This window comes from Xenopus laevis, chromosome 6L, assembly GCF_017654675.1.
Source record: "Xenopus laevis strain J_2021 chromosome 6L, Xenopus_laevis_v10.1, whole genome shotgun sequence".
Taxonomy (NCBI): Eukaryota; Metazoa; Chordata; class Amphibia; order Anura; family Pipidae; genus Xenopus; species Xenopus laevis.
In genome coordinates, this window is record NC_054381.1 from 73,404,153 (window position 1) to 73,422,309 (window position 18,157).

Genomic DNA, 18,157 nt, shown 5'->3' on the forward strand with positions numbered 1-18,157 from the left:
ATGGAACATGCCGTAAGACAGGACAATATCCGATCCCAGTCCATTGCAAAACCACTTCCTTTCGTTCCTGAGCACTGTTTGTGGGTCACTAAGGTTAAATAATAGACATACAGGGCTTCCAAATAACAGTTTGATTTCTATGCATAGCAGAGGCACTACTTCCTTTCTTGGTATTTAAATACCACCCAGCAGAAAGCTATAGGCACTTTTAAATCCCGGGTAAAACGTTCACGTTTAAATCGACTCTACCTGATTTAAAGACCTACCTGCAAATCCTATCAGAACTAGAACCTCTCCTTCGATCTCCCGGCAGACCTGGTAAGTGTAAAAATTCTCAAGAAAGGGAAGTTTTACCCTTTCAGATTGGCAGCAAGTCTGCCATAAAACTGAAAGAAGTATAAGCCAGTCAACGAGTGTATAAAGTTGTTCAGTGGTAGGTGGAAATTACTGTCATTCAAATCAATCACGCCTATGTGTATACTAGGATGAGGCGGAGAAAGAAGTTTCCCCGGTAACAGCAGCAAAGCAGAAAGCTCACAGGATTGCTGAGGTGGAGGAGGAGGGACGGGAAATGGGTGGTTCTTCCTCATTATAAGCATCTTGGGAAATAAGGGGTTGTCTCTCGCTGAGAGAAAGCCTTTAGCCAGCGCAGGGCAAATAAGTTTGTTTTACAGCAGCTTCACTGAGGCAACAGATCTCAGAAAAATATTTATTCCGATGTGACCACGAACATCTTTCATATATCTTTTCAAATAATGTCTAATACTAACTTTATAGTCTTTCATAATAGCGGATGCTGCAGATCTGATTTAACTACTGTAGATGTTGTCATGTGGCGTAACTACCAGGGGTGCGCAGAGGGTGCAATCGCACACCACTGGGGCCCGGCGTTGGGAGGGAGGGCTGGACTTGCCTGCAGAAGCAGCCTGGTACACAGACACTGCACTGTTTTTTAAAGTGTTTTCCCCCAATCCCTTGGACTGTTTCTTATCTGCAGCCCGATGTTTCTTTTCACAGCTCCCTTGGTGCTCGCTCCTCCCTTGTCACATTGCCTGCAGCCGGATCAAATTACTTGGGCTGTGACAAGGAGAGAGAGAGCATTAGCAGCAGCTGTGGAGCTGATTGGCCAGCACAGATACTGCCCGCCTCCTTCAGTTCCCTGCTTTCAGCGTGGGGAAAACGAAAACCAAGGAAGGAGCTGCTTATTAACCATTAAACACTGCAGCCTGCTCACCTCACTCACACGGTCAGTGGCTCTGCTTTTGCATACCTCCCAACTGTCCCTTTTTCGGAGGGACAGTCCCTCTTTTGACAGCTCAACCAGCAGTCCCTCATTTGTACTGGAAAGTCCCTCTTTGCACTGAACAGCCAGAAAAAGAAACAAAGTTTCTCACTTAATTGGCTTTTAGCAGAGAGCCAAGAACACCTAACAGGTGCAAATAAGATACTTTGTAACAATTTTGAGACACAAAAACACAGTTTAGATAAGGAGAAATATTTTCAAACTTTAATAACCTGCCAAATTTTGTAAAACTAACATGGTAATTAGGGGGTGTGGCCACAGAAAGGGGTGTGGTCAAAAAATGCTGCGCTGCGTGCGTAAAAAAAATTTTTTGTCCTTACAAAATGTTGGGAGGTATGCTTTTGTGTTTTTCTAAGTTACCTGTGCTGGCTACTGGTCCACTTTTCAGTCAAAGCCAGAGAGCTGTGAAGGCAGTAAATCATGTAAAATAACTGTGCCATTCTGCTGTGAGTTCTATAGGTATTTATATATGAAAATGCGACTTTACCATCCTAGAAGGTGTCCCCCGAAAAATGAGTGTGACACTCTGCAGATTTGTTGAATAGTCAGTCGCTCAGTCATTTCAGTGAACTAACTGCAGTTATATATTTCATTTGTGGTTCATGATAGGATAAATACAATGCCAGTTCTATGTATAATGCCTTCGGAACACATGATAGCGCCAGTTACATGTATATTACCCCAACACATAAATGGACAAATGTAGTGTCAGCTTTGTGTATAATGCCCTAGAACACATGGGGCGCACGCCAGCGGCACTTCGGCGTGCGATTCACAGGGGGGGCCCGGGTGCCCATCCTGTACCAGGGCCCGCCAGCAAGTGGTTACGCCACTGTAACATTAGTTAGGGAAACTATATAGGCAGTGTCGAACTGGGACACCAGGGGCCCACCCAAAACCCTTAGACCAGAGGCCCACTCTAAGTATTATTTTCTTCCTCTCCTCACTCAACCTCTGTTCTCCTATTCTTATTTCTTTACATACGATAACCTATTATTCCATCTATTTAGCCACTTTATTCTCATAGAAATAGGGAATGACCATGAAATAGGCCAAATGTTCAGAAGCAGGAGGGCCACCTGCAGGGCAGCCATCAGGGGGGAGAGTTGTAGGGGGCCCGAGGGTAAGGGGGGCCCGGCCACGACAAACTTACTTGATTAGCCGGGCGCCCCATCTTTCTGAGAGCTGCTGACTTCGGGAAGGCATGGACATTTAAGGGGCCCTGGCCACCAATTTTCTTATAATGTTGGGGGGGGGCCTGGCCACCAATTTTTTTTCTCATGTGGGGTCCTAGCCACCAATATTTTTTAATGGAGGGGCCCTGGCCCCAAATGTTTTTTTTATGGGGGGCCCTGACCACCGATATCTTTTATATATTTTTGATCAACATGTGGGAACCCTAGCCACCAATATTGTTTTGTTTTTTTTACTGTGTGATGGGGGGCGGACCTGTAGGTGGAGCTTGCGGTGGGCGCAGCCCAGGGGGCCCAGGAAATGTTGTATGGGGCCCTGTGATTTCTGATGGCGGTCGTGGGCCCACCGGGAGTTTTCCTGGTCTTCCGGTGGGCCAGTCCGACACTGTATGTAGGTAGCTATTGTAAATTTGTATTTTCTGAAAAAACTGCTATATTCCTTATTAGAGCTGATAGATCATTTCCAATGAGTTAAAAATGCAGTTCATAAAGCATTTGAGTCATTTCTTGGTCCTAGCTTTACTCCACCTACTGAGTCTCCCACAAATCAAGTTATTTTTTTCAGTCCTTGCTGGTTCATTTATTTGGCATGGTTGTGAATAAATATTACCTTTTTATGAATTTTGTTTCAATTATCTATATCATTACAGTGTTCAGGGACAGAAGACTGGAGGTTTAGTCCTTACTTTAGTGTATGGACATACATATGTAATTATCAGTGGACACTCCATTTCTTGTAGCCCCTGAGCATAATAACAATTTTGATATTCTTTGCTTCATTTATATTTTGGGAAATTAATAATAGCAGAGAGTTGAAGTACAGGCAGGAATATAGAAGACTGTTCAGATCCACAGTCTAAAAAAGCAGCATTACAATTGCTCTGTTCCATAAAGAGGACCAATCCAGCTTGTTTGACTACATTCAACTGTGTCCTTACTGGCTCCTTCCCTGCAGTATATATGTCGCTCCCTTGTTGGCCCCTTTTGTGAGTCACTGGATTCTTGTGCGGTAAGACCTGCCGGCACCTGAGTAGCCGAGGGCCAGGCCCGAAGACAAAGGTGGTTGTTATAGGCAGAAAAGTACACCTAGGCAGAAATCCAACTGTCTGCAGTGTCTGCCATTCAAGTGACAGAACCTAAGGTATCTTGATAGATTTTCTGGGGATTTGAGCACTTTTGTGCATTCCAAGAAACCTGTAAACATTATTCTAGTTTATTTCCTACAGATCCACGAATATGGTCATTGTTAAACCAAGTCAACTTGGTATAACACCTAAAACATGACTTCAAAACTCCCAGAAATGTGTTCAAACTTTCCATAACCTGCCAAATTTTGGAAATGGACATGTATTTATGGGATGTGGCCATAAAATGGGTGTGGTCAACAAATAGTATCCAGGTACGCTATTGGCTTATTTAAGATTACCCAAATTGCTATGCTTTAACAGATTCTGCTATCGGCAGCCTGCAACGTGGTAGGAAATGTGCAGAGGAATATTTTACTGAATTCAGATGCTGGGCTGTTGATACCCAATGGAATGAAATGGCTTAGAGTGGGGCGTTCTGATGCTATTAGAGTTAAGCCAGTGTCGATTAAAAGGCATCCTCATGCCAGAGGTCCTTGTGAATCTTTTCCTCCTGTTCAGTCCCCTGAGGAGCCCATGCAGACTGTGGTCACCAGGGCCAGGCAACCCGGCTGGCAAGCTCCACCCAACCACTCGTGCATGTGCGCATGCACAAGTGACGGAGGGAGGGGTGAGCAATGGATGGGAGGGGACAGTGACTGAGGGGAGGGAGGGACAGCCACGGAGGGGTGGTTGTCAGGAAGAAGAATACAACTGAGAAATGGGGACTAGGGGTAGACAGAAATTTTTTTTCGGGTCATGTGTGGAGTGTCCCAACATTTTTTGTGCCATGGCAATTGGTCATCAGTCGCTTAGACAGGTTAGAACATTTCTGTCGGCTACCGATAATATCTCTGCAATGTATTGCTGATCTGAAAATATCAGTGGGAGACTGCCACCAGAACATCTTCTGATCTGTTCTTTTACTACTTTATTTGATCTGAATGGTTAGTGGCAGGTCGGGACATTGCATGATCCTTCATCCGACATTGAAAGTATATCTGCACATCTATGGCCAGCTTTAAATGCAGCCCTGCAAATGGGCAGAGAACATGCTACACGTACCATTGGCCATTTGTAAATGTGCAAGCTGCATTCTACACTTTAGAATGACTCAACCAACTTAATGTTTATAAAATTAATTACAATTCAATAGAAACATGGTGCTATCTACTTCACAGAGAGATACTTCTAACATACTAATACCCAGGTAGTAATGCATGAAAATGGCTTATTACATTAATTATTATGTTGTTGGCTTGCCAAATTTCTTGATAAACAGAAGAATTAATGAAACGCAAAACATCAGATAATACAGTAGTGTTTTTTGAATTGCCCATTACTAGCTGGGGAATTAAAAAAATTCTTGAATTTGCAACAATAATTTGCACACAAAATTACTAGTGTACATTTCCCTATAATCCACAGCACACAGTAAGGGGCAGATTTAGCAAACCTCACCCACTTTCTATTTATTCCTATTGGATTTTTAAAGGTATATTTATCAAATGGTAAACTTTTACCCACTGATAATACTTTTCTAAAAATCCTATAGAAATTAATAAAAAGTTGGTAAGTTTTTATGTGGAAAGGTCTAATTTCACATTTTGATAAACCTGCCAATTTAAAGTTATTGTAATTGGGACACAGTTTATTTATTGGGTGCTCATTTATAAAAACTGGGAAATTTTGCACCTGTGCAGTAACTAGTGGCATCAAATGTTTGCATTCATTGTTCAACCTGCAGCTGGCTGAATATAGCCAATCGCTAACTGATTGCTTAACTGATTGCTATGAGTTACAGCTGAGGTGCAGATTTTACCTCTTATTATGTGAATCACCCCAAACGCTGCTCACTGCTATTAATAAAATGTGAAAGTAGTAATATATATTTTGCAATTACAATAAGTTACAAGTATAATAAAGTATATTGACAGATGTGTAAGACATGAGGGCTCATTTACTAACATAGGTGTTAAATTACATAAGTGCCAATAGCAACCAATAAGCAATACATTTTGATTGATTGCTATGGGGTAACTACTGTATAAGCTTCATGTCAGTCTAAATTTTATAAAGAAAAAAATACAATCACACATTTATAAATATCTAGTGGTGCACAGACCAAATGCCAAGCCAATAAGCTTTTTCCTGCTTATCTAACTGACACAACATATATGATAAAAAATAACATGCAAAATCTTACAAAAGTATAGTTTTCCAAGTAAAAATAATTTCTGTTATAGCAAGCACTTTTCTCTAATTCAATTAGTTTTTCAGTGTGTAAGGCCTGGTCACAAACTGCAAGACGAGTTTGCAAGTAGTTATTAGTACAATAGCAATTACTGTCACCAGAACAATTGCCTTTATAAGTGCAAAATGTATCCTGTCCTCAGTGGGAGTCGTGAATTTGTTCTCTAATGTATCCAGCGTTGCAGTGACAGCGGTGGCCTCTGAAGACCAGCTATTCCCTGTAGGCATCTCACAAGTCATTGCTGTAGATAAAAAGTCATTTATGTCAGCTCTGATTGCTTCTTCAGCTTTTCGAACTGCTGATTGTAAAGAAACTTTTAAAACACGGTTCAGATTCTTGACAAAATCTTTGCAACAACAGCTGTCTTCTATCAGCTGATCTCCAGAAAATTCAGCAGTAGGAGCCATGTTAACAAAAAGCTTCCTTTTCCTTCTTTTCTTGGATGTCTGGGAAATGATGTGACAAATCTTCAGAAATGTGTCACCTCTTTCTTTAAATCTTCTACAATTTTTTAAGTCCGAGATAGCATAGAGAGGGCTGTGAAGGTGATAAAAATTGTAAATGAAAAGTCATTAGTCTCCACATTGCAGCAAGAACGAACTGCTTAGTAAAAGAAACATCTGTGAAAGAACTGTATAAACTATGACTTTTATGTAGAAACGTATCTAGTAAAGTTATCTGGGGAACTTACTGATGCAGAACTTTCTCTCAACATTGATGCTTTATCAGACCTTTACTTAAATCATCAGATCATGAATTACACTGACCACAGATCTATTTACTAATGAAGAGCCAGAACGAATGCAATGAATGCCTCATTTCAGTACATCTACGTAATTAAAACGAAAATGGTTAACTCAGCATGAGGTTTCAACAAGCTATGTACTGACACTCTTGCTCTTTGATAAATGAAACTGGAAACTTGAGAGGTCTCATCTCATTAATAAATGCAAGTTACTTTTTCCCTCTTTGGAATGCAATGAACTAATATTATGCTGCTGTAAATAGTAATTAATTTAGGATGGAAAGTCCTGTACCACAGTATGTTGGTATAATATACACTCTGATTAAATGTTGAACAAAGAAGAGCACTTTTAATTCCTGGTGATGAATCTTGCAACTGTTTTGAAACAAAGCCACATGAATATTTCTTTGATCCAAATTTCCTGGAAAATGTCACTGCCAGTAAAATACATTTCAGAGTTGGGGATACTATAATTTTGTTATGTGGCCCATTTTGCATTTGTACTCGTATTGATGTTTTTTGGATTGGCAACTCTAAGCATTTTGCCGAATATTGAGCTGGAAATTGTGAGGGCTTCAAAATTGTATGTGTGTCCAATTTAGCCTTAAAGCTAGTTAGCTATATTGCGTAATAATTAAAATCTTGTCGTTCTTCTCTGGGTCCTTTGCACTGCAAATATTTCTGCCTCCCTGTAGATCAACTGTTCTAACTAAAAATATTATCAACACATACAGATAACGTGGCATCTATTTCATAACTAAACTTGTTACAAACGAGCTTGTGTTATCACACATAATTTCAGGAAAAAAGCCTTTATAGATTGCAGTTCCATTTTCAGACAGCAGATGGTGTCTGGCAAGTAATGTGAACTTGCACAGTAGGGGGCCAACTTTGTTCAATAAGGGGTTTATCTTGCTTTATCTTTCTGCTTTTTTTTATGGAATGTGGGACGGGCTAAAGTGATTTAGATGACTGTTTGATAACAGCAAATGAAACCTTACTCTCTTTTGTAGGTTAATTATACACCGGGTTGTTGCTCAGCTTGTGCTCTGCTCACATCTGTTCTTTTCGGATCTGCACCCAGAGGGTGGAGACCTGGACACATGTAGTGTCTTTTGGGGTGAAAATGCATACTTTTTCAACTGAAATCTGCTCCATGTGTCTGCACCCAGGCCGACACAGTGCTTTCAGGTGCAGACACAGAGGCAAGTGAATGAGCTGTTTCTTGGCCTGCATATATGCCAGATATAAGTAATACCAGATACTAACATACCAGGTCTTAATAACCAATGTTATGTTTGTTTGTATTAATAATGTCAGTCTCTACGTTCTACAGCAGAAATACCTGTAAGCTGCATACTCAAAGGGGCGCATTTACTTAGCTCGAGTGAAGGATTAGAATGAAAAACACTTCGAATTTCGACCATCGAATTGGCTACTTGACCTTCGACTACGACTTTGACTTCGAATTGAACGATTGAACTAAAAATCGTTCGACTATTCGACCATTCGATAGTCGAAGTACTGTCTCTTTAAAAAAAACTTTGACCACCTACTTCGCCACTTAAACCTACCGAGAACCAATGTTAGCCTATGGGGAAGGTCCCCATAGGCTTTCCTAGCAATTTCTGATTGAAGAAAAATCATGCGATCGATTAAAATCCTTAGATCGAACAATTTTTCGAATTGCGGTAAATCCTTCGACTTCGATATTAGAAGTCGAAGGATTTAACTTTGTTGGTCGAATATCGAGGGTTAATTAACCCTCGATATTCGACCCATAGTAAATGTACCCCACAGTGATGCTCGGGTTGACAAAGGGGCCGACTTCCAAACTAGTCCACAAAAAAACTGTGTAAAATTCAGGAAAACCTTACGGCCAGGAGCAGATGGAGTGTTGGCTCCGTTTTTTTTTTTCAGGCAGAGAGAAGTTGTTCTACTCTGTGACCCATCTCCATTCATTTGAATAAGACCTGCTTGTGTGCAGTCATATTGCGGAGCAGATTGTTACTTATGTATCACTATTTTTTTTACTGCTTATTGCAGTGTCTTATTCAAATCAATGCATGGTTGCTAGCCACCAGACTGACACTGCAAACTAGAGAGTTGATGAATAAAAAGCTAATAAATAGTGAAAAATAATAAAAAATGAAAACCAATGGCAAATTGTTTCAGAATATCATTCTCTACATCAGGGATCCCCAACCCTTTGAACCCGTGAGCAACATTCAGCTGTTAAATGAGTTGGGGAGCAACACTAGCAAGAAAAAAGGTTTTTGGGGTGCCGCATAAGGGCTGTGATTGGCCATTTGGTATCCCCTATGTGGACTGTCAACCTACTTGAGGCTCTGTTTGGCAGAATATGGGGTTTTTATGCAACAACAACTTGCCTCTAAGTCAATAATTCAAAAATAAACACCTGCTTTGAGGACACTGAGAGCAACATCCAAGGGGTTGGAGAGCAACATGTTGCTCGCGAGCTACTGGTTGGGGATCACTGCTCTACATCATACTAAAACTTAATTTAAAGGTGAAAGACCCTTTAATCAAGGCATATAAAACTGAAGTAAAATCTTTCTAAATATAATTACAGATATAGGACATGTTATTCAGAATGCTTGGCACAGTAGATATTTACGGATAAGGGATTTTTCCGCAATTTGGATGACTATACTTTGTCTATTAAAAATCATTTAAACATTAAATAAACCCAATAAAGAAGTATAAATAAAAGTCTGCCTTCTGGCTTTCTGCTGGCTTCAATGTATCTCCCAAGATCTCTGCAAAACAATTCAGTAGTCAAACTCCAGTTCTTCGAGCACATAAGGTGTGTGAATATCATTAAAATAATGCACTATATATCTGTAGAGCAATATACAAAGTAATGCTAAAAAAAGGGCTATGGTGAAAAATTAGGAAAAATAGTGATAAATAAAAACAAAAATGTTGTTGAACATAGGAAACGTTTTACTTGGCAGATTGATGGACACAATGCTCAGGGTGAGTTGGTGGAACAGTGGTTGCTGCCTCAATCTGCAGCAACCCCTTTAGAACCCCTGACAATATAGCATAGAAAAAATACCAACCTTTCATCCCTAATAATAATAACATTGGGAGTAAGCATGATTTTTACTGGCTAGGTTGCAACCCTAAGTATAGGGGCACACATTGAAGATTGCCCTCATTCCTCCTCCTCTAAAAAAAAAAAAAAACCTGTGGAGGAAGGTGTATAATTCACTATGCGTGCCCTTGCCTTAATACCAAGATATAAAGCAAACAAACATTTTTTAAAGGGAAAGTTGGTCCTTTATTTTTTTTTTGACAATCTTACATTCAGTTCCTCCACTTGGTCAGAAAGTCTCAATTTAATTGGCATTTATACTAATATCAATATATGACTCACATAGGTTTCTCCCCTACAATGTGCATTGAGACACTAAGCTCAATGGGGACATTTAGTGGTGACATTTTGAGTGAAGCATTTGCTAACTAAACTAACTATAGCATAAAATTATTATTATTATTTTATTATTAACATGTATTTATATAGCACCAACATATTGCGTAGCACTGTAAAGTAAATGTGATTATACAACTAAATCACATGAATTATATACATAGAACATATGGAGTTACATACATCACAATCAATACCGGTACAAAAAGGTGAGGAAGGCCCTATGCATAGGCATACACTCTAAAGGGAAGGGAGTAATACACAAGGTGTGGGAGTGGGCAAAATCAAATTAGGTGGGTGAGAAATATGGTACTGTATGTGGTGTTACGTTTGGTAGTTAAGCAGAGTGAGGGTAGGCTTCTCGAAAGAAGTGCGTTTTAAGAGATTTTTTGAAAGCAGAAAGGTTGGGAGAAAGTCGGACAGATCGTGGGAGAGAGTTCCAGAGGAGGGGTGCAGCCCTTGCAAAGTCTTGAATGCGAGCATGTGAGGAGGTAATGAGAGAAGAGTTGAGTAGCAGGTCAGTAGAGGAGCGTAGTAAGCGGTTGGCTGAGTATATAGAGATGAGTTCAGAGATGTAGGGTGGGGCAGAGTTATGAAGTGCTTTGAAAGTCAGGGTCATTAATTTGATTCTGAAAGGTAACAGAAGCCAGTGCAGGGATTGACAGAATGGTGTGGCAGAGGAGGAGCGGTTGCTGAGGTGTATGAGCCTCGCAGCAGTGTTCATTATGGACTGGAGCGGTGACAGTCTCTGGAGGGGAGGGCCAATTATAAGAGAGTTACAGTAGTCTAGACGTGATATGATGAGAGAGTGAATAAGAATTTAAGCAGCATCTTGGGTGATTAATGATCATATTTTGGATATGTTCCTTAGGTGGAAGTGACATGATTTAATAAGTGACTGGATATGAGGAGTGAATGACAGGGCAGAATCTAGGATAACCCCAAGGCACCGGGCCTGGGGAGAGGGGGTGATAGTGGAATTGTTAACTATGATGGATACTTCCAGGATGTTACTGGTGTTAGTTGGAGGAAAGAGAACCATTTCAGTTTTAGAGAGGTTTAATTTAAGGTAGCGTTGCGACATCCAGGTAGAGATAGCGGACAGGCAGGAGGAGACGCAAGTTAGGAGTTCTGGGTTGAGATCAGGAGAAGAGAGATAGATCTGAGTATCGTCAGCATAGAGGTGGTAGAGGAAACCATACGAGTTGATTAATTTGCCGAGGGAGGAAGTATAGAGGGAGAATAGTAATGTTCCCAGGACAGAGCCTTGAAGAACGCCAACAGAAAGAGGTAGGGGAGAAGATGCAACTCCGTTGTAGGAGACACTGAAGGAACGATTGGTGATGAAAGAAGAGAACCAGGACAGGGCTGTGTCACAAAGTCCAAGCGAATGGAGGGACTGGAGGAGGAGAGGGTGATCTACAGTGTCAAATGCAGCTGAGAGATCAAGCAGTATTAGTAGTGAGAAATGATTGTTGGCTTTAGCGGTTAAAAAGTCATTAGTTAGTCGAGTCAGGGCAGTTTCTGTGGAGTGTTGTGGCTTAAAACCAGATTGTAGGGGGTCCAGCAGGTTATTGTCAGAGAGGAATGAGATAAGTCGGTTGTAGACTAGGCGCTCAAGTAGTTTAGAGATGAAAGGTAGCAGAGAGATAGGTCGGAGGTTGTCAAGATTGGAGGGATCAAGAGAGGGTTTTTTTCAGAATGGGGGTGACAAGAGCATGTTTTAGTTGAGAAGGAAACAGTCTAGTTGAGAGTGAAAGATTAAATAGGTGAGTTAAGGCTTTGATTAGACAAGGATTGGTATTGCGGAGAAGTTTTGAGGGAATTGGATCAAGCGGACAGGTGGTAAGGTGAGAAGAGGCCAAAAGCTTTGAGACTTCCTCATCAGTGACAGGGGTGAAGGAGCACAGGAGAGACTGGGGAGTGTGGAGGGAGGATGGTGGAAGTCTAGGGGGGTTGAGTAGTGTAATGTCCCTTCTGATAGTGTCAATTTTGTTTTTGAAGTGCTCAGCAATATCTTGAGCAGAGACAGATGTGCATGGAGGGGGTGGAGAAGGGGAAAGGAGAGTGTTAAAGGTGGAGAAAAGTTGTGCTGGTTTTTTAGAAAGGAAGTTAATGAGTGAAGTAAAGTATGTTTGTTTGGCTTGGAAGAGGCTGGTGTTACAGGAGCGCAAGGCAGATTTGCAGCTCCAAAAGTCTGATTCTGAACAGGATTTGCATCAGCAACGCTCAAGTGCACATGAATGTCTTTGGAGCGCGTTTGTATGAGCAGTATACCAAGGTTGAAGTGGTTTGGGCCTAGCACATTTAGTTTTTATAGGAGCAAGCTCATTAAGGGCAGTGGTGAGAGTACTATAGTAGACAGAGGTAGCCACATTAGGAAAAGAGATGGCTGAGATATTAGAGTGAAGTGAGTCAAAGGAAGAAGAGAGATGTGACGCGTCTACAGCTTGCAAGTCATGGTAAGTACGTGTTTGGGGAATAGCAGGGGGTGAGGAGGGAGTTAGTAAGAGTTGAAATGTAAGCAATTGTGATCAGAGAGGGGAAATGGTGAGTTAGTAAAATTGGTGGTTCAACAGAGTCTGGTAAATATGAGATCCAGAGCGTTACCATTGGAGTGAGAGGGGAGTCTGAGCACAAAGATAAGCCTAGGGAGGAGGTTAGTGAAAGAAATTTAGAGACAGAAGAGTTGTTAATGTTGTTAACGGGTATATTGAAGTCACATAATATGATGGATGGGATGTTAGATGAAAGAAAGTAAGGAAGCCAGGCAGCAAAGTTGTCCAGAAATTGTGCAGTTGGTCCTGGTGGTCGATATATAACAGCAATGCAGAGTGAAACAGGAGAAAAAAGTCTAATGCAGTGAGCCTCAAATGAGGAGAATGATAGGGAGGGAACAGGTGGAAGAACTTTAAAAGTACAGCAGGGGACTTCCGGGGGGGGCCCTAAAGATGGCCGCATTTCAGCCAAGCTCCTGACCGGACTAACAATCTGGTGCCATCGCAACATTCCGTAAGCCTCATGTTGCTAAATCATAGCACCGGTATATTAGGATAAAGAGGGGTAATGATTTTTGCCAACAACGGGCTTCCCCCCACCAGCAACCCCGGTAGTCAGCCCACACGCTTCATTATGGGCCTAGACCGCACCACCGTCTGATGACAAGACTCGGCTCCAGGTCGGCGATACCCTACTTGATCAGTCGTCGCTTCCGCCCGCGAGAATAACTAAAAACCGTCTTCTCCCTTCGGCATCGCACCACCCAACAGCCCGGACTGATCGGCTCATCTGGAGGCATAAGACCGGTAAACTGGGTCTAACCTGTTGGAAGGCCGAGGCCCCGCTGTCGATTAAGGGAGGACGGTGCATGCCGCCACGCATGCTACAGACGCGGCAATACTTGCCTCACTAAATTATTGCTGCCTCTCTCCCCCTCATACAGTGCTCATACCCATGGACCTGGACCAGGCTGCACGCCGCTTCGGTGCAGGGTGGGTGAGTGGATACCCTCACTTTGAGAGGCCTAGGCCCCAATACTGATCACGGGAGGGCGGTGAATTAAATGGCGCACTTCTAAGCCTCGCTGCTTATTTTGAGGCCACGCTTGTGAACTTTTTGCTTAATCCATATAACCTGCACTTCTGCCTTACAAGTATAAAGCGCCACAAACGGAGAAGGCCTGTACAATCCAGGTGGGAAGTGGATACAGCAGCCCGTCCTCCATACTGCTAACGGATACACTTCCGGACCCACAATTGGTGGGGAACAGATATACACTTTGTCGCCTGGCCTTCTGCAGCTAATTACCTTATCCTACTGGACTGAGTGCTGTGAATCTAGAGGTAGATATCGGTGTGACTGTGTCGCTTAGGTAACATACCTTGGTCTTGTCAGAGGTATTTCATACCAGCATACTCTGACTAGATACCACCTCCACAGCTATTGACTACCAGTATTGGTTAACCGCACAACTCATTCACAGACTTTGAAAGTGATATTTCTATAAGGTGCATTTACCAACATTATTGGCCTTGAAGAGGTCCCTCCCTTACCTTTTCCCTTACTGGGGCGGGAATGGCTAGGCTTGGATGTGGCACAAATGGTACAAGCAGCAACCAAGTCTTTGACATCTTTTCGGATAGTCGGCCACCAGACTAAACGTCGAAGGAGTTCAAGAGTCTTTTCAGGACCCAGAATGGCGCCCAAGAATAGGTTTAGCTACTCTGAACCTGGGTTCCTGATTCCTGATTCCTTTATCCTGCTCCTGCCTTGGTTTTGACCCCTGCCTGGACTCTTGTTATTTGATCCTGATCTGCCTGCCATTGAACTCTTGCCTGGACTTTGACCTTGACCTTGTATTTTGCTTAACCCTTTGGATACCACGACCTTGCACCCTCAAGAGGGCTTCCTCCTTGATCCTGACTACCTCCCTGAAGGGAGCTCCCGGCTCCCTGACAAAAAGACACACAAGACTATGATCCAATGGAATCAGAATCTGAACCTTCTAATTCACCTAAATCACCACAACTACACCTACAAGACCTAACGCAGATGTTAGGACCCTTGCTAGATCAGAAACTAGAGGGAATTAAGGAATCTATAACCGAAGTTTTGCAACAGCTAACCGCTCAAACCCAAAGATTAACGGATGCAGAACTGTCAGGGCCCGAAGGCTCTGTTGTAGTGTGGACCAAGGAGGAGACAACAACACCAAGTTCGCGGTACAAAAGGATTTATCAGAAGAATAGTCGTAATCAGGCAAATGTTCAGTACAGGCAGCAAGGATCAGAATCGATGAAAACAGGCAAGAAGTCGGTACACGAAAAAGCAGAATATCAAGAATCACACCCAGGAACTATACAAGATAGACCTATAATTGGGCAAGGACAGAAAGGGCAATTGGAAATAAATAGTCCAAAGTTGGCGCCAAAACTTGACGCAGTGACGTCATGACGCCGACGCCGGCGTCCTCCCGTTGGCGTCCTGACGCCGACGCACATTCTGACGCCGGCGTCCATTCCGTCGCCGGCGACCAATCCTGGGGCGACACATTTCTGACGCAGTCATATTACGACCAGGAAGAGCCGCATGGTGGAGCAGGAGGTCGCCATCTTGGATGTCCCGTGGGGTAAGTTCTTCACTTTCCATTACAGTACCCCCCTCCTTAGGGGGGGCCTCAGGACCACCGAGGCTAGGGGAAGAAGGAAAAAGTCTGTGGAACTTACGAACCAGGACAGGTGCATGTACGTCCGAGCTTTTCACCCAAGAACACTCCTCTGGACCGAACCCCTTCCACTCGATAAGATATTGAAGAGAGCCCCTGGAAATACGAGAGTCCAAGATTCTTTTGACTTCAAATTCCTTGTGATCGTCAACCAAAACAGGAGCTGGAGAGGAAGAAGAAGAGGGGCAAGACATAGCAGGTTTAAGCAGGGAAACATGAAAAACATTAGGTATCCGCAGCTCAGGAGGAAGTTGAAGACGAACAGCCACAGGGTTGATGATTTCGATGATAGGGAAGGGACCGATGAATTTAGGACCAAGCTTGGGTGTAGGAATCTTGAGACGAATGTTGCGAGTGGAAAGAAAAACTTTATCACCAGGACTGTATGGAGGGGAAGAAATCCTTCTTTTATCAGCAAACTTTTTCTGCACCAGGGAACTCTTCTCTAAGTTTGCTGCAGTAGCATGCCAAATAGCCAACATGTGAGCAGCTTGGTCATTGGCCGCAGGCACATTGGTAAGAAGAAAATCTTGGGAAAAAGCCAAAGGATTGAGACCATAAACACAGAAGAAAGGAGACTTTTGGGAAGAAGAATGCAGAGCGTTGTTGTGGGCAAATTCAGCCCAGGGAAGAAGATCCGACCAATCATCCTGGCACAAGGACACATGACAACGAAGAAACTGTTCCAAAGCCTGATTGACCCGTTCTGCGGCTCCATTAGACTGTGGGTGGTAGGCAGAAGAAAATTGAAGGGAAATGTTAAGAGCTTTGCAAAGAGATCTCCAGAACTTGGAAATAAACTGGGAACCCCGATCAGACACAATCTCGGCAGGAAACCCGTGGAGACGAAATATATGTTTGATGAAAAGTTCAGAGAGTTCAGGAGCAGAAGGCAGTTTCCGAAGAGGCGTGAAGTGAGCCATTTTGCTGAATCTGTCGATCACCACCCAGATGACAGTGTGACCAGACGAAACAGGGAGATCGACAATGAAATCCATCGCCAGGTGAGTCCAAGGTCGAGATACAATGGGAAGTTGCAAGAGTAAACCCTTGGGGGGGGATGTCCGGACTTGGAAACAGCACAAGTGGAACAGGACAAAACAAAGTCTTTGACATCTTTCCTTAGGGACGGCCACCAGACCAGACGAGACAGGAGCTCGGTTGTCTTCTTAATCCCTGGATGACCGGGCCTGTTTGGAACTGTGAGATTGGGATAAAATGGCATGACGAAATTCCGGAGGGACAAAGGCAACACCAAGAGGAGTCTCTACAGGAGCCGAAGACTGAGCAGAAAGTAACTGAGAGGCACAGGAGGGAAACAAGGCAGCAATAATCTTGGTAGAGGGCACAATGGGTACAGGATCTTCGGGGCAGGAATCTTCAGGAGCAAAGCTTCTGGACAGAGCGTCAGCCTTCCTGTTTCTGGAGCCAGGACGAAATGTGATAATAAAATTAAAACGAGAAAAGAAAAGTGCCCACCTGGCTTGCCGGGGATTGAGGCGCTTGAGGGATTGAATAAATTCAAGGTTCTTGTGGTTGGTAAAGATTGTCACCGGAATAGAAGAACCCTCAAGCAAATGTCTCCATTCTTCCAAGGCCAACTTAACGGCAAGGTGCTCCCGATTGCCCACATCATAGTTCTGCTCAGGGGAAGAAAATTTTTTGGAGAAAAAGGCACAAGGGTGGAGTTTACTGTCAGAAGAAGATCTTTGAGATAGAACTGCTCCAGCTCCTACATCAGAGGCATCGACTTCAATGAAGAAGGGTTGAAGGGGTTCAGGGTGTCTAAGAATTGGAGCAGAAGAAAAGGCTTCCTTGAGGGTCTTGAAGGCTTCGAGAGCTTGAGGGGGCCAGCGTTGAGGTTTATTCCCTTTACGGATCAGGGCAAGGATTGGATGGATCTTGGAAGAAAAGTTTTTGATGAATTGTCTATAATAGTTGGCGAAGCCAATAAATCTCTGAACTGCCTTGATGCTGGTAGGAAGGGGCCAATCCAAAATTGCAGAAACTTTGGCGGGATCCATCTTAAAACCTTGTGGAGAAATGATGTAGCCAAGAAAAGGAATGGAAGAAACTTCGAAGGTGCATTTTTCCAATTTGGCAAAGAGATTGTTTTTCCTCAACCTGGAAAGAACTTCACGCACTTGGCAACGATGATCAGAAAGGTTTTTGGAAAAAATAAGAATGTCATCTAAGTACACGACCACACACTGTCCCAAAAGATCACGAAAAATGTCATTGACCAATTCTTGGAAGACCGCAGGAGCATTGCAAAGACCGAAAGGCATGACGAGATACGCAGCACCAGAATCGAGGAAAGCCCGAGAAGGGATCTTCTTGGAGCCGAACTGGATTTGAACAGGAAGAAGAAAGCGTTGAGCAGAGGAATGGGGAGGAGAACAAATTCCACCCAGGTAAGTCTCCCCAAGCTTACCTAGGTTTTGGAGTTTCCCGGCTTCACTGGGCATTCCTGGGCGAAGTGGGCTTTTCCCCCACAGTAGAGGCATAACCCAGCGGCCCTTCTCCGGAGCTTCTCCTGTTCGGAAAGGCGTGCCCGCCCGATCTGCATTGGTTCTTCAGGTGGTAAAGAAGAAGTAGCAGGTGCCGCAGGAGGAGGAGGAGAAATGTTGGAAGCCGGACTGGGAAGTAAGGGTCTTTGGAAGCGTGGAGCCAGGGTGGGTTGGTACCTGGAAAACTTCCTAGCACGCTCCCTGTCAAGTTCGACTTGGAACTCCCTCTGTCGGGTGTCAACCTTCACAGCCAACGCAACAAGGTCCTCCCATCGAGAAGGAATCTCACGAGATACAAGATCGTTCTTGATGCGCATCGCCAGGCCGTTGTAGAAGGCAGCATGGTA

General features: G+C 43.3%; 1 protein-coding gene across 1 annotated transcript in view; it reads right to left on the reverse strand.

Moving 5' to 3' along the window:
- Positions 1–426, reverse strand: part of galnt4.L (polypeptide N-acetylgalactosaminyltransferase 4 L homeolog) — a gene marked incomplete at its 5' end in the record, with an annotated part of 39,704 nt that extends 39,278 nt beyond the window's left edge. The window contains 1 exon segment of the mRNA NM_001091569.1: positions 267–426.
- Positions 427–18,157: the final 17,731 nt, after the last annotated feature.